We start from the raw sequence: 17,858 nt of genomic DNA on the forward strand, positions 1-17,858 counted from the left end.
AACTATTCCAGTTGCCACTATTTTCATCTGCTATGCTTTCCTTTTAACTTAACTATCAAATTCCTATTAGATATTCAAAATGTACCTCCAGAAATTCCAAGTTTATTTTTCCTAATACCATTTTCCAGGCTCCTTCCATCATTTAACTATAGCATATGATATGATACTTATAGAAGATTATAGAACTATGATACTTAGAGAAGTTTATAGAAATTTGGAAAGTATTCAGTTATTATGATTTGAATTCATGTTAGGAAATATAGCCATGTTCAGAGGTAAAATGATTAGATGATGAGAGCTACAATCTCATCAGTGGATTGATCTTCTGATGGATTAGTAATTTAATGCATTAGTGGGTGTTACAACTGGAAGCAGGCAGGGTGTGGCTGGAGGAAGTCGATCCCTAGGGTTGTACCCTGAGGTTCCTCATGCACACACTCTCTCTCTTCTTCCTAACTACCGTGAACTGAGCAGCTTTCTTTCACCCTCCCTCTGCCATGAAGCTCTGTCTTGCCTCAGGCACACAACAAGGGAATTGGCTAACCAATGACTGAAATTCTTTTACTGTATGTCTGGAATAAACTTTTCCTCCTCTCAATTGTCCTTATCTGCTACTTTGATAACAGCAATGAAAAACCGAGTCACACATCTGTCCTCTTACTGGTCTGTGGATGTCTAGAAAATAGTTTTATTTGTGTTATTACCCCAGAAGTGTCTGCTTATAGCAACATGTAGAAAAAATGACTTGCTATTCACCACTCCTAGATAACTTAAGCATTAAAAAGTAGGCATTAGGTACAGAATTAGAGGTCAAGATTCACAAATAAAAGCCCTACCTCTGTCTCTTGGCATGCTGTAAAAAGACCCCCTCTTTCCTTCTTTTGTCCTCCTTCTCTCCATAAGTTGTTGAAACAAAATCATGAACCTGGCTGCACACTGGGCACTGAGGAGGTATCAATAATAAAGGCATTGCTGTCTTTTCCTTAAATTAATTAAAAACTTAATTTTCAAATACTTTGAATTAAATTGAGGAAAATGTACATTTAGCAATGTAATTCTTCTTTGTTATGTCACAAAAAAACACAGTCTTTGGGGAGACATTAAGTTGTCTAAAGTTCTAATCACATTTGCTCTTCTAAAATTAATATTGTGTTAAATGGGCTTTCACACATTATTTTATTTCAGTAACTCAGTAAGCTGCTAGATGTTGAACAGTTTCATGGAACTGATGCTCTTTTTTTATATTGTACCTGTGATTTTACATATGGGATCCTGGGCCCTTTATCTGATTGGTAAGAATACAGGAAGAAGAAATAAAATCATAAAGAAAATATTTAATTCCATGAAACTTTTTCTTAATAAAAGTATTGATTCTTATGGATTCAGATTCCAGATCTATAAGATAACCAATAATCCTAATGTCCAGCAGATTGAGGGTCAGATTGAGGATCTAAAACAGAATAATTATATTTGATCTCCATATGAATTGTTTCAGTTATTGACTTATGTGTGAGCTTTATTAGGAAGGAAACAAAGAGAGGAAATTGTGAGAACTAGGGAAAGGAAAATCCCAAAGAAGCCAATGTCCCAAAGGAGTTAATGTTGTAGGAAGGAGAGCTAGATCTTCTGTACAGAAAATACTTGTAGTGATACGGTCCAATGGCAATGTCTAATCAAACCTCAGACATAAGCTCTAGACCAGACGCTGGTTGTTCACTCTATGGGACTAAATTCTGAAAAATACTGAAAGCCCAGGAGGAAGATAGTGAGAATACAAGAACTGAAATCTAATCTCATATTCTCTGTTCAGTTCCAAGTCATTTCTACTAAGATTCTGTATCTGGCAGCTTTTTTAGCTTCTAATAATCCCAAATCTCAGACAAATTGCCTCAAATGCTTTTAACTAAGATTTTTATTTTAATTTTTTAAGATGTTTAAAAAAATTCTAAGTAACAAAATCTTGCTATTATTATTCATATATATATATATATATATATATATATAATTATACATTCTACATTATATAGTTGATATTTTATCAACTACTTTAATGATGTAAGAATTAATCAGAATATTGATTCAAATGTGAAAGCATATTAGATAATATATAAAACAAGTAATGATTAAGTTTTACTATGTGTTTATTAACTTTATATGTCAAGCACTGTACTATTTGCTTTGTAAATGTAATGTAACTTTAATATTTTTATACCAAGAAATACTAAGCCCTGAGCAGTTAAGAAAAGGTTGTAGCTGAGACTTGAGCCTGACCTATCTAAATCCAAGCATTTCCCTTTCTGCAAATACTCTACTTTAAACAGTAATATCGGTGAAAAATACAAAACAACTTCAAATTGTTTTGCACAAATTGATGTTTTGCACAAACTACCTAAAATTGTTACTAGAAGCCATTACATTTTGAGGTTGCATCCCTAGTTTTTTGAAATCTTCATCAGTGATAAACATCTTATACCCCTGTTGCTGTATGCCCAAGTCAAAAAGAAAACATTTAAATATATGAAATTTTATCTTAACAAAGTTGTTAATTCCTTCAGAATTATAAAGTATATAAATGAAAATTGAGATGTCACTGGAAGAGGAAAAGTCAGAATTGCAAGATGTATTGGTGTTGGCTCACTGTCAGCAATCTTTGGGGACTTGGAGACCCGGGATCTTGTCTCTGCTAGGCCACTAATTAGGTGTCATCACCTTGAATAAATCACTTTTCCTCTCTTGGGCTTTTGTTTCTTCATCTGTAAAATTAGGAGGCTGTACTAGATGGCCTCTGAAGTTCCCTCCATATCTAAAATTCTATCAGCCATGATCTGTAGAGAGTACTCGTCTTATCGTCATAACTTCTATTGTAAAAATAATGCCAGCCTACTAGACTGACACAACCAGCCAGGATATGAAAGTATTTTAGCAAATGCCAAATCATTAACTGTGACATTATTGGTCACGATGTGGTGGAACATTCTTTGGAAAGCTTCTTTTAGTAATCCAGGGTGCAAAAAACATCATTACATCATGAATTATGCAAAATGATGACTACTGACACATCATTATCTGAGCATTTTGAAAATTAATGTGGTCATTCCTAGAAAAAGAGAAACCTCATTTTCTAGTCCTCTGCCTCCTCCTGTCCTGGTGGCCTAAAGGTGCTAATGCTGTGTCAATTTATATGATTTCCATTCTTATAAAGACGGAAAGGTTTGCTATCATTAGCTATTTGTTTTTACTAACTAATTATATGTTTTTAGAGAAATGGAAACAATTACAGTAAAGAGTAACCTGAGCCCACACATCTCTGTTTTATACTTCTTTTCACAGATAGTAGTGCAAAGATTGTTTTACTTTATCAATAGTACTTTTAAGAGTAAAATTCTGGAGACCAATCATTTGCAGAGATAGAAACATGTGCAATTTATTGTTTTACACCTTCAAATCACAAGAAGGGCAGAGGCAGGACTGGCATTAAAGAGACCTCCTGTGCCACTAGGACTCTTGTTTCCCATTATTTGTATCTTAGCCCCTGTGAATTTCTGACTCATTCTCCTAAAATTTTGTTGTTTAACATGTTAACTAGGTACAGAGCTGTTTAAATTTAAAATGAATCAAATTTATGTTGTTCAGTTCCTTGGTTGCATGAGTCACATTTTAAGTGTTAGAAAACCTTCTTTTTCAAAATCAGAAGACTTGGAAGGAAGGCAAGAGAAGGGACTGGCTGCTTCCACTCAGAGGCTGTGACCAGAAGGGAGGTGGGGGAACAACACTCCAGGAGATGTGCCTGAATAATTCCCTTCAATGTGTGGACCTGAGGTGTTACCACTGCATCCACCCATACAGTCTGCAATAACTGTGTTTTATAATGATGTTGCATTTCACCCACGCCAGAAGTTCTCTCCTGTTCCTTCCCTCAGTCTCAACCCCTCACCCAGAGGCAACACGAAGATGACATTTTCCACCAAAAATCAATTGTGCCTCAGTATTTTTTTTTTCACAAAGACACATGTTATTTCACAGGACAACAGATTGGAGTGCTTAAAAGCATAATTTCTTGTAGAGAAACTTGAGTTTGATTCTCAACTCTGATCTTCTGGAGTTATTCATTTCCCTGAGCCTCAGTTTTCTCCTTAATGAATAAGGATAATTACAGCAGCATTTCACGTGATGGTCATGAAAGGTAAGTGAGGTAATGAATACAAAGGATAGAGGCGTAAGTCAACGTGATGTTTGAAACGGTACACAAATTCAGCAGATACTAGCTCTTGTTTTGATATAATTACAACAGTGTCAAGTTTCCTATTCAAGAACCTTTACACTTCTTCCTGTCTGTTACAGAATAAGATTTATTTGGATTCTTCTCTGATCCAATGTGAAGAGGAACAATAGGTCAAGTTTACCAATCCTTTTAGATAAAAGGCCAGGGGGGTCATGAAAGGAAAGTTAAAAATGAAAATCTCCCCAAATCAAATTAAAGTGTAGCGCTGATGATGGTTCAAATTCCTATGATAAAACGTGTGAGCAATATCAGAATTGTTGAAGTGCAGAGCCCAGTTTATGAGCCTTGGAAGAACTTCACAATAGCCACTCCCCGAGTTTTATTCCACTGGTTTTATGGGTGACTTATCAGAGCCCAGATTTTCAATGAAACAGTTGACAATATAAACCAACCTCCTATAAAACAACTCTAGTACAAATCCCATTTTTACATAATGCAATTTAATAGACCTGCTGTTTTATGGGATGAGAGTCACTGGGTAGCTTGTGATTCCAAGAGTTTACCCCGGAGTGGGAGGCAGTCCCCAGTTCTGTACCTTAAGCAAAAGGAAAAGGGAGTCTCTAGGGAGTGAATCAGCAGGGGGTCCTGTGAGAGGAGATGTCTGGGCTCTGAGTGGCCTTGGCTTGGCTGAGACTGGTCCTCAGGAAACAGATGAGCCAGGCTGAGCTGCAACTGCTTCTGAAACGCTGGTTTCAGGGTATGGAAAGGGAAAGAAGGGCTATCTGATCTGAGGCAGGTTTCTGAAGTACCTATTTAGCTACTGGGTCACAAAATGGTCTGTCAAAATGTAAAAATATTTTTTAAAACACTTTCTAGTCACTAGTCCAGAATAAGAGAAGCATGATTATATTAGAAGAGGAGCCTTATAATATATTCCAGAAGAATTATTATATTAAGAAGCATTATTATATTATGAAGAGGAGCCTTATAATATATTCCAGAAGAATAGTCCACAATCAAAATTGCTGTGGCAGAGGCTGATGGTTCTCCACTCATGTTACCCCTACACCTTGGTGACCTCCTCCAACTCTGCTTAACTTCTGAAGGCAGCCGGCCTCTGCACTTCTCCCCAGGACTCTTGTCATAGAAGATCACTTTGCTACCTGCATGTCAGCCTAGATAAGTCATGGAATTGACACTCATAGAGCAGCCCTCATGGAAACCCCCACGGGCTAATTTGATTTGATGTGGAGCTGCCCCCACTTCTTGTCCTGCAGGTGACATCGCTCCTAGGCACCCATGCCAGCCTGGTTCAAGTGTCCCCAGGGGGCTGAGCTCCAGGTGCCCTTGTTCTCTGCTGCTTTGACTAAGTATCTTCCCTTCCTGTCCTCCCTTCCCCATCTCCCTTCCCTGGATCCCCATGATGTTTCCTGCAACTCCCAGATGAACTACCCATACCTGAGTCTTCATCCGAGGATCTGCATTTTCAAGATAAGCATTCTTCAAATGGTAAAAGGAAGCACCCTTATCAAAGCGTTTGTGATATTAGTTAAAAGCAGAGGACAGGGAAAGGATGAGAGAACAACTCACTCTCAAAAGTCCCGCAGCCTTGCTCACTGATTCTCATTAAGAGCAGTGAACATTTATACAGTGTCTTCTATACATAACCCATTTACCCCAGATATTTTATAAGATCATAAACATAGTGAATAAGGTATTGCATTCCATACTGGAACTTCAACAAGTTTTACCAAGTTCCTTCCCAATGTAAGGGAACATTTTCTTTCCTTTCTTGGGATGACATTGATCCTGATCCCGATCAATGTCATAATATGGCAATTCTGCCAGAAAAACTTTTCCTGGGATGAAGTTCAATTGTGTAATGATTTTCAGCTTATAAGGGTTTCAAATTACCTTGAACTAACCCTGAGAATAAGGATGGGTTAATTTCATTTTTGAAAGAATCCTGAGATAAAAGGATACATCTGCAACTGGAAATATCCTTCTTATAAAAAAATGATGTCTGATTTTTAGAGAAGGATGATATTTTTTGGTTGTTGTTGTTAAGATAATAACTTTAAGGTAAAGGCATTTTTAATGAAAAAAAAATACATGTTTTGGAAAGGTCTATTTTCCAAGTTAAAAATTCGATAATTTAATATGTGTTATTTTTACAACAGTTTCATCTCACTGGCAAAATTTAGGCATGTATTTCAAGTTTACAAGCCAGAAGATTCTATGCATTTATGGCTACAAATCTGCTCTCCATGGACATAATATTTATGCCTCTGTGACATGCATCATTTGACTTGATGTCTGCTTAACCGAAATGTGATGGGTTGACATTATCAAACTGAGCAGATTTTCTGTAACCTTAAGCTGAATGTTCTTGTGTGTATACAGAGAGTGGCAAATGAGAGGTGTGAAGAGGCAGCAGATGCTGTCACATAGGGTTAGTCCAATATCATCATTAACACCCATTTGGGGATAGCAAATAAGTCAACTGGAAGAAAATAATTACTTGTATGAATATTTAATTATATTTTTTCTACTAATAGTATTTTCCTGGGTCACTGCAATACAGCTTATTTCTGGCAGGAATGACCCTGGTCCTTACAAAATAAAAAAAAAAAAAAACTTTAAAAAAATTTAAGACTCAATTTTTTGTTAGATTATTGCAGATTGAAGGACAATATAAAAAGTAAGTCATAATTATTTGCACAAGTCAGGGATAATATCATCTCTAAAGTAACAACGTCAGTTCCCAATGTATTTTATTTCATAATTTGAATATCATTCTGAAATGCTAAACATGCTTAATATTCATTGATATAATAAGTATTTATTGAGTGTCTCAGTGTGTCATGCACCATATTAGTGACTGGAGTTGAAAGACAAGATAAACGTAGATTTTCCCTTCTGGAAATAAAACCAGGCATGGAAGGTGCCATCAGTGCTGAGTGATCCATGCAGTGACAGTTGCTATACAGAAGAGATATGTTGCTTCATGAATTTCTTGGAGCCATACACTGAAGGGTGGTTAAAATCATGCTGATTCATATGGAGCACATAGTGTGCACAGTGTTGGGCAAGGTGCTCCTCATGATCTCACTGACTCCTCAGCATCCTTATGAAATATGCATGGAAGTGGATTCAGGTTTGTGGGGCTGGGCTTTGTAGAATATCCGAGACTTCAACGTATTACTGTTCAATTCAACAGATTTTTGGAAAAACATGGTGATGATGAGGGAGATGGAGAAGGGCTTAAGCCAACAGAGAAAGATGGTGAGCGCAAAGCCAGGGGTAGGTCCACACCAAAGGAAAGTGGAGAGGGTCCTCCAATGTGGTCAACTTCCTGTTGATGAAATTGCTCAGTGGACACCAACAGGGGACCCAGTGAGACAGCCACTTCCATACTGGTGCTCCAAATGGAGGTCCAATAGAAAAACTCAAATACAGAAGTGGACATGGGGAGAGAGGAGGAGAGAAGAAAGGAGGAAACTGCAGGCACCGTAAAAAGAACAAGCCAAAACTTCCCCACTGGGTCCCTGGCTCTGAGGCCCCTTCACTTTGGAGAACTCTGTCTCTCACTCTTGCTTTCACAGTAAACCTACCTGCTTGCTTGATGTCTTTGTGTCCTGTTCTTCAGTTCTTGGCTGAGCAGTGACAAGGAACCCAAGAGCCCTTAGACAGGAACAATGTGAGCATGTTGTGTGAGCTCTTGCAAATGGAACCCCGAAGTTTAATCTTCCTTGGCTTCACAATAAATCTTCCTAGCCAATTTTTCAGATGAGGAAACTAAGCTGACGTAAATTTTAAAATAAAGTTTATTCTGTGGAATTCAACAGACTGCTGACTGTCAGAAGAATCAGTACCATGGGACTCAGGAATGAAATCCTCTAAATTCTATGGTATAACATTGAAGCTATCTCATTGGCCAGCTTAGCTGACTCTAACATTGATTGACAGGTGGAATTAAGTTCCTTTTACAGATGCAGACACAAAAACTATGAAGTATTAACCCTTATTGTTAATATTTATCTCTGTCTTAGGGAATGTAGCTCACAAACCATGATATTTAACTAAGATTATTCAACTTTAATAAGATTATTCAACCTCTACTCTATGATTAAAAATGTTCTACACTAAAATAGTCCTACTAGTCATATTGTTTAAATTTCTGCATAATTGCTTGAATAAATTAATTTATGAATTGCTCAAAATGTAACAATATTACATACTCTACTAAAGTAGGTAGATGTATTCTAACATTTGATTTCATTTTCCCGTGGCATTGCATAAAGGAAAGACGCTAGTGTCATTGGGTCAAGTAAAATAAGTTTTATACAATTTTATCTATCTAGTTTTCAATACTAATGTTTCTATGATATTTAACTCAGCTGCAGAGGACCAAGATACTGATCAATATCTGTAGCTTATGCCCAGAAAACTGCATTGAGATTTATGGATACTGAGGAAGCATAATTTAAAATTACAAAGAAAGTTTCTTTTTAATTTTGAGGTTTGCCAACAGAGTTGGACATGTATTGGAATTTTCACTTTTAAAAAATGATACCTTTATATGCACATAAACAACTCTGCTGAAATGAAATTAGTCTGGGAGTGGCAATTTAGATTTATAGAAGCAGGTACTTTAAAAATTAATCAGTCATTCCCAGTCCTTGATAAAAGTCAGGGTTTTCCAAGGGCACTTCTCTAATAGCTGTCCAGTGGTGCAGGGTGCTACACCATTGAGAGCACTTTAATCTTCTAGACCAAATCAATGAAGAATACTGTTGAACACAAGACAGCCTAGTAATCATACCATCCAATGCTCCAGTTAACCTCAGTACGAGGGAGATATTAGCAGGCATCATCAAATAATCAATTTTAGACACCTGGAAGAATACAATACACTAGAGAGAAACCAAGCATTCTTTATTAAGAGCATTTAATCTGTGACTATAAGGGTCCCATGCCCTAAATTTGTTGGGGTAATCTATGTTTCCTAACTATGCCAGCTCTTTCTTCCTCACTATTTTATCTACATTATCATTACCACAATGAATTTGAAGCCTTCCCATCATTCAAGGTCAAATTCAAGTTCAATGCTGCATACATAGCACAATTACATGTGTTCTTTTATTGCTGAAAGAAAATTTAACTAGTCATAAAAATACTCGATGATATTACACAAAATATTCTGGTTAATTCTAGACCTAGAGCATGACATCTCATACTCAAAATCAGAATAGTCTTAAAGTGTCAAAAGGCAGATTACCTGTTCTGGCCTTCACCAGTTGTAATTTCAAGGGTATACATTTATTGATGCCACTGAAATACTCCTTAGTTTTTATGAAAAATTTGAGTTTACTAGACTAATATCTATATTCTAAAGAAGAATGTTCACTTTTAAAAAATGATACCTTTATATGCACATAAACAACTCTGCTGAAATGAAATTAGTCTGGGAATGGCAGACAGACTGAAATCTTTTACAAAAGTCTAATGCTAAATTAGTCTCTAGAATCTTCATACTGATCCTTAAGGGGATTTTATTCAAAATCCAATTATAAAAATAACTTGCTGAGTGATTTTAGCAAAACTTCTGTCTATGTCACAGGTTTTTTAAATGAATAAAGTCAATAATTAAATTAGTATTTTAAATATAAGTAAAAGGGCAGAAAGATTTTTGATATTTTCGAGTACAGTGCCTGGGTTGCTATGGTAAAGAATAAGGCATTTTGGACAACTGGTTGAGCATTGCATAAAGAAGAAAACTTACTGTACATGGTCAGGCTGCAGTGGGCTCCTCAAGATGCCTGAAGGTTTTGTTCTCAAATACATATTCCTACCGCCTCTCCCTCACCCCCAGATCAAATCTGTCAGTGTTTTGAAATAGTTCTCAACTTCTCAAACAGATATTCTAGATAACTGCTGTCAAAAAGGCATTGCCAGATTGATGAGCATATGTTCTCTGGGGCTCTCATATCTGCATTCAGAACTTGCTCTTCCTATGACCACTGTGTTACTTGGTGCGAGTTCACTATACCCTTTAATCCTCTGTGTTTCCATCTACACAATAAAGACCAGTATTTTAAGTCAGTGTGAATCTCAGTGAGACATTACATGCATGCACTTAACACATAAGGATGATTTCAGGGAAATATGAGAATGATGTGCTTCTATTTTTTTCCTGAAAGTTTTTCCTCTCCAAGTTATTCACCTTCAAGGACTCACAGGAAACATACTACCCCAGGAAAGAAGGGATCTATTCATCCTAGAACAAAGAGGAAATTGGTTGGCTTTGAGCATCAAAGCAATTCCTCACAGCAATAGAAAGGTCTTGAAATCCAGGATTTACCTGTGGAAAATAATTTCCTAAATTCCTTTAATTCAACAGAACATATCAAATGATAAAAATCTGCCTGACCAGATCATGTAACCCAGAGTAGAGGAGAAATAGGGTTTCTATCCCTTCTTGCCCTCATGGAAAGAAGAGCAGAGATGAGGAACTTGAGTGGTGAGATGGTTGTATCTTGGTACTGCCTGCTGCTGTGCTGGAGGGAGAGGTGGCAAATTGGATAGAAGAGAGTATACCCTGGTGTCTCCTTTAGGATCTGAAAGAGAGTAACCTCATAGGCTGCCCGCCACACCCACTGGCTAAAGTTGCTGTCAGTAAGTGAAAGCAAAAGTGAATGTGGTTAGGAGAATCAAGGCCTGAGAAAGCATCACAGGATAGCCTAGGACACTTGTACAAGGTGATGGCCAACAGCCTCCGTAGGTCCATGGACATCCATTAGGAGAAGGGTGGGGAGGTGCTCAGTCAGATGCAAGTCTCGGGTTCAGAATCCTACAGAAAAGGTTTCCATGGAAAGGAGAGATTGACTAACTACAAGCAATGCAGATGGCAACTGAATGAAGCCATGAGTCACCTTCTGAGCATCAGGGTGGGGCCCCGGTATCAAAAGGAGGTGCTCTGACTTGCAGGCTGAGAGCTCTGGAAGGACTAAGTACGACTAGATCATTATCCAGAATGATCACATTCACATACTTGAGAAGCGAATGGCAGCAGAAAGATCCTAGAGGACTCTGGGTCCACTGAACCTCCAGAGTCAACTGCCAGCACCCACCTAGGGACCAAATGACACAGCAACTTATCTGGAATCAAGTGGCAACTGGCCCATCTCCTTGATCTTCTCTGTGACTAAGCCACACATTCCTTTCAAATCCTACTAGAGAGAACAGGGAGAGAGAGGGGCTAAGTCTGAGAATATTCAATACTAAGAGATTTTGCGCTTGTCAACCTAAATAATGTACAGAGAAAGATTCTCCATATATTAGGAAGCTTATTTGGGAATAATAGAACATTGCAATAGGAATGCATGTGCCATAGTAAACCAGGGGTATTTTGTTTGACAGTCCAATGCAGATTACCCAATAGGATTAGATTTAACCACCTGCACTTGCTATATAAAAGCGGTGGGGTTTGCTAGTGATATGAATCATATAAGGAAAATCATAATATACTATTGATACAGTTTTCTCCACTGTTTGCCAGAATACAACAATACAATAACACAAATAATGCTTGAAATAACTTGCATGGGAAAGCATATCACCCCCACCAACCATTGCAAGACTGACAGAAAACCAATGTTTATCAAGGAACAGTGGGCCCAAGTTCACTGCTGCACTGTGAGGGTAGACACAGGCTAAACTTCTGCAGTTTGTTTTTTCATGATCACATATCATTTGTTTAATATCCTAGTCATTTCATTTCCATACAATTTTGTTCAAGCTTGAAAAGCTAAATGATTATGAACGAGACCACTATCCCACTATTTTCATGTGAAACCCAGCCCTCCAGATGAATAATGGTACGCAGTATATGGAGGGGTATAGAACTGGGTATTGTTTGGAGGAAAAAAGAAAAAAAGAAAGCAAAATTTTATTTATAGCTTTAGGTAAGGGCCTTAGTAACATAAACAATGCTAGGGACCTTACCACCAAACGATGAAAAATAAAAAACATGTCAATTGATTTCACCATAAAAGCTGCTGTGTACATCCATTTTATGGAAGCTGCTTAGAGATTAAGGAGCCATCACTCTGAATAAAGTCGACCTTGACCTCAGACATCTGAAAAACTACAAGTTTAAATTAGGATGATGATAATTTTCCTCAGGCAATTTTGAAAAAAGTGTAATTCAGTAGCTAAAATAGGAAAGTTGGAAAAAATCTTTCAAATATCAGTTCTTAAATCAACCATTTCCATGATGTAAAATCAATGATCATCACCAGGAAAAAATTGGTAAGTTCTAACTTTTTTTCTGAGGGTGACATTTGTGTTATAAAGCTGTACTTTCAAGGTTTTCCTTTTTGCTTTATGGTATTTCCATTTAGTTGTCTGTATTTTTTTTCTAGCCCAAATTTTAGTAGCAGTTTTGTGCTGGGGCTCATATCTTGATGAGTTTGTAGTAATTCTCACAAAAACTTAAAGTGAGTATTCTTCAAAATATTACAGTTCTAGAAAGGTACGTGGATCACATCCTTGCAGAAACTTGAGTAGTTATGGTTGAATTGGCTTGGCCACCTCACAATTAGTGGGAGAAACTTAAAGAGATATTATAAATTTAGAGACCAAACCCTCCAAAATTTGTAAATTAATTTTTCAATACTAACAGCACTAATTATTTGTTAATATTTTACAGTTACAGAATTGCTCTTACGGGAAGAGTTTTCAAGGATGTGTGTGTGTGTGTGTGTGTGTGTGTGTGTGCGCACGTGCATGCATTACATATATATAATAGGCAATTGTATTTTCATAGTCACACTGAATTGCAGTGTATATAAAGACGTAAGTTCTGGAATTTTTATAAGTTCATTAATAAAGTACTTTGAAATCACTAGTGATAAAATGACGATGACTAACAATGCTTTGTTATTGATTTGTTATATATACATACATATATGGGGGCAGGGTAGATTAGGGACCCTTGACGCAGGCCAAATCTCACCTTGATTAGTAGAGCTGACCTGAAGCTAAGGACCTCCCCTTCATCTTGCCCCTGAAGCTATCAGAAGAGTAAACTTTCTGAAGTGGAAACATCAAGAACCTGTTTTCAAAACGATTGCCCAATCATTCTGAGAAGCATGCACAGAGATGCCCTATAATAAACCAGAGGGAAGAATCCCTTACTAAGACTTCATTTATATTACTTACATATCATGAGTTTAATATAAAACCCAGGAATGAGCATTAGGTACATGGAAAATAGGCATTATGGGCAAGACAGAGGAATCTGTCAATCACTCCTCACTTAGCACAAATCACTCCTAGTAAAAAGTTCACCAAAGATGAGCAAAGAACTCAGAAGCACATATAAACCAAAATCCCCTCTGAGTCCAAAGGGGGATGTCCTTGGGTATCCTCACTGCAACCCCACACCTTATCTTATTCCAATAAAGTCTCTTAACTTTTACTCGTTGTCTTACTGAATTCTACTCACCCCTGCACAACAGCCATCATCCAATCACCCAGATCCCATGACACATATATTTTAAAAATTATATATACATATATATTTTTTCTGGTTTGTAGGACCTGCTAAAATCATATTAGATTCATGAGAGATGAGAGAAGTCTAAATAAAGGCTTTTCAGCTTCTAGTCCAAGGCTGCAAAAAACAGTTAAATATAATTAAGATTCCAGTAAGAAATGGTATCTAAAAGCAAAGTGATATCATTTTTTAAAATCAAGGATATTATAGTTTAATACACGAAGTTTCTTAAAAATACACACAAATAGAAGTCACAAAGTATAGCTACAAAGTATAGCTGAGAATCAGAAAACATGGTGATTTAAAATCTGTCATGGGTTGACAGTGTGAATTATGTAAAACACAAGGATTGGCTTTCTAAAGTATAGTGGGGGTTGGCCAAATGGACCTCTTTTTGAAGCCCCTACCATGGTAAAATGAGCTACTTGGCTAAGATGTGGGTGGAAGTTTCAGATTTCATGGCAGGTCCAGAAGGTTCTAAAAGCAACAGATCATTCCTCAAATCAAGTTAATTGTGTTTTTCTGTTTTAAAATGTTGACCTACCCCACAGGCACAGAACACAGCTGGGATTTGTGTACTGCCTAGGTATTTGTGTACAGCTACGGGGTAGCTGATGTTAAGTAGGTACAGATGACTCAGGAGGATGGAAGTCAAGGAGAAATCAAAGGTGAAGGATTTGTCCCACCAGTCCAGTAAGAGACGGTAATCTCATGGACATGCAGCCACACAGGCATAGAGTTGCCAACTTGCAGACTTGTATGTGATTTGTCAAGGGATGAGGGAAGTCTAAATAAAGGCTTTTCAGCTTCTAGTCCAAGGCTGTCTCTGGGCCTCCCTGATAGCTCATTTCCAGGCATATAAATGGTACTAATCTCACCTGCAGAGAGAGGTATTCAAAGGAGCTGAGTTTCAGGGATTCATTACAAAAATCTCCATTTCTTCATTTCTGGTTGACATATCTAAACTGCAGGAAAGACTGAAAGGTAGCTAATGTCTATGATGTAGGATCCTGTTCATAGCCGTGGGATACGTTCAAATACTCTTGGACAGAGTGACACAAAAAAATCTCAGCTGTATTTGACTTGGACGCATCTCAAACTGAACAAGTACACTAGGTTGAGGCATCTTCTAAAGAACTGACCTGTGATAATAAATCTCACATTTTAAATTCCTGTTTATTAAGGAAGGTAACACACGGCGGGCAGAGCAATGACAAGTCCCAGTCAAAATGGCCGTGTCCCAACTTTGTCCTGGAGTTTCATGTTCCAGGGTGAATTAATAATTCAATCTTCATGAGCCATCAATTCTAGTCCCCCTTTAAAAGTTTGGCAATGGTCCCAGCTAATTTCATTTATGATGTGGATTTTTTTGAGACCATGAGCATTCAGAGAGTGAAAAAGGGCAAGCCTCCTCTCATTATATGACTGTGTTTCTGTTCTTTTTTTTCCCTTCCAGTAATACTTTATTGATTTATTAATCAGCAACAAATCAAAGGGTAAGGACATGCCATTTCCTCATTAATTAGTCATAGGAACAAGCAACACTAATCAGTCTTACTTCAACTATAAATAATTAGTCTTCTTTATTTCTCTTGAGAAGAGAGTGAAGTATAGAAACTTTGATCATGCTTTATAAATTTTTTTTCACAGAATGAAAATATATTGTCTGATATATAAATTTAAATACATAAACAGAAAATATGTTTTAGTGCTTAACAGCTTTTATTCATGACTCAGAAGAGTTGAATTTTCATTAGCTTATGTGTGTGTGTGTTTTGTTGTTGTTTTTTTTTTTTTTTGACATCCGGTTGCTACTTTTTTCACCCCAAAATGAGTCTGCTACAGAGAAAGAGATCTAAAGAACTTAAAGTTCTACTTAGGATTTTACTGAATTATGATAACTTTTTCTACATTAAATAAATTTTTCTACAGCTTTGTGATTCTATTCTTCAAACAATCCTTCAAGTACTTACTCACATTGGTCATTCATCGAATCTTTATTTGGTAGCAGTGCATATCACTGTGCAAGATGCAACACTGACTTTATAATGTTGTATAAGGTGCACATGGTTCTAATAATAATGGTCTACCTTCAAAGAGGGGAAAGTGAACCTCAAGCCAATAAACATCAAAATAAATGCATTATTATAAATTGAGAAAACTTCTAAGGAAAAACAATTACTTCTATTTCCTAATAGTGACTAGTTTTGAGGGTTTTCATTACCCTGCTTGTCAAGTTAGTTGACAACTAAATACAAATATTCTTTCTCACTAAAATACATCTTAACAGATTTCTTCTCCATTCTTTTACTTTTATTTAGAAAAATAAATTGCTCAAGAACCATTTTTTGCCCTCCATCTGTACCTGACTAAGCTGATTGTATTACTGTCCATACTGCCATCAACCAAGTTTTAGCTTTTATAAAAATCAACCTCTTTCCACTGAGACTAGATTCACCTCCAGACTTGGCTGTTTTATGCTCAAGTCCTGGGAGAGAATCTGCTGCTCTTGACTCACTGGTGAGGATAATCAGTGTCCTTCAGTGCCCAGAGCAGACACAGCCCTACCTGGGTACCGGAAAGTGCGGGCTGCTAGCCATACCTCCTCCCTCAGGGAGCTGGTCCCCCCTGTGCCCGACTATAAGCACTTTTTTTCTCTTTTATAGGGCTACTCCAAGGTTCTGGAGAAGGGAAAGCTCCCAAAGCAGACTGACCTCATGAGGGCCCAATTGCTCAGTAGAAGTGCTGTGAAGAAGACAGTCTGGGCGGGCCCTGGTGCTTCAAGTGTACGGAAGTAGGTTCCTAAAATGCTTTAACACATGGTAAATAACATAAAATGATGAAATAAATGTCTTTCAAATTCACTACAAACATCATCAGTACAGGCATTGCACAAATTATTGTGAGGTATCTTCCAGTTGATAAAATACAAATTTGTATCTATTGTTTAATTTAAACTCATCTCCTAATGGCATTTCTAAGATAGAAAGTCACCTAGCACAGTACGGCATTGCGCTTTATTTTCTCCTAAGTATAAAAAATATTTCTCCACACTCAAGTTACTTGCTCTCATGTTGGGAGTTCCACTAGAGATTTTAAAGCAATTTAAACTCTATAACCCAGACTTCTGCTTTAATCACTATTATTAAAATGACTCTTCATCTGTTATTTTGAACCAAGCAACCAATCTCTCTCTCTACCTCTCTTTCTCTATCTTTTTTTCTGTGTGCAGTGGATTGAACCCAGAGGCACTCTGCCACAAAGGTATATCCACACCCCTTTTTATTAATTTATTTTGAAATAGAGTCTCACTAAATTGCCCAGGCTGGCCTGAACTTGACATTATCCTCCTCAGTCTCTCCAGTAGCGGGATCACAGGTGCATACCACCATGCTCAACTTCTCTCTCATGTTTTTGCTGATAACCATATTTTTTTTAAAAAAATGCTCATTTTAAATATGAATTAAAAACTTGATTTTCCATGTTTAAAAAAAAGTTTACTGGAAATTTTAAAAAAGTTATATGATCTGACCCATTGGTAGATAAATGAAAGAAAGGTAATAGAAGGAAGTCAAGCAAAATTGATGGAAACCTAATATCAATCTCCGCCATTTATACGATGTTATTTGAAAGAAGCTAACTAACATTTATGTAAATCCTCTTTAAACCAAGAATGTAATTTAAATAATATTACCTTACACTAAGGAAACCTAGAATGGAAAGCATTTTCATAACCATTTAGAGAAAACTAAGTCTCCAATGACAGTTGTTAGGGTTTAAAGGAATCTCTGTCCTATTGCAATACTCATTTGCCCCCATTGCACAACATGATACATTCCCCTGTGTTACCAGCTATAGAATGGTCTAAAAACTAAAAATCCAAGTTCATATGTAGATACATGGTGTCACAATAGAGTAGAAGATAGGGTACATGTCCCTGGAAGCCTCCTCTGGAAAAAAGAGAAGGTCTGATGTTTTGATGATTGACTTGGTCAGTGCTGCTTAGTCAAGCAGCAATGCTTTGGGGTGAATACTTAAGAACTCCTTACCTTGAGATCATTAACATGAATATCC

The 17,858-nt window shown here is 37.0% G+C and overlaps 1 non-coding gene across 1 annotated transcript; it reads left to right on the forward strand.

Moving 5' to 3' along the window:
* The first annotated feature begins 16,225 nt into the window (after positions 1–16,225).
* Positions 16,226–16,348, forward strand: LOC113195532 (small nucleolar RNA SNORA3/SNORA45 family). Its single transcript, XR_003302419.1, has one exon. It is a non-coding gene; the product is annotated as a small nucleolar RNA SNORA3/SNORA45 family (small nucleolar RNA).
* Positions 16,349–17,858: the final 1,510 nt, after the last annotated feature.

The sequence above is a fragment of the Urocitellus parryii genome, chromosome 3, assembly GCF_045843805.1.
Source record: "Urocitellus parryii isolate mUroPar1 chromosome 3, mUroPar1.hap1, whole genome shotgun sequence".
In the NCBI taxonomy this organism is placed as follows: domain Eukaryota; kingdom Metazoa; phylum Chordata; class Mammalia; order Rodentia; family Sciuridae; genus Urocitellus; species Urocitellus parryii.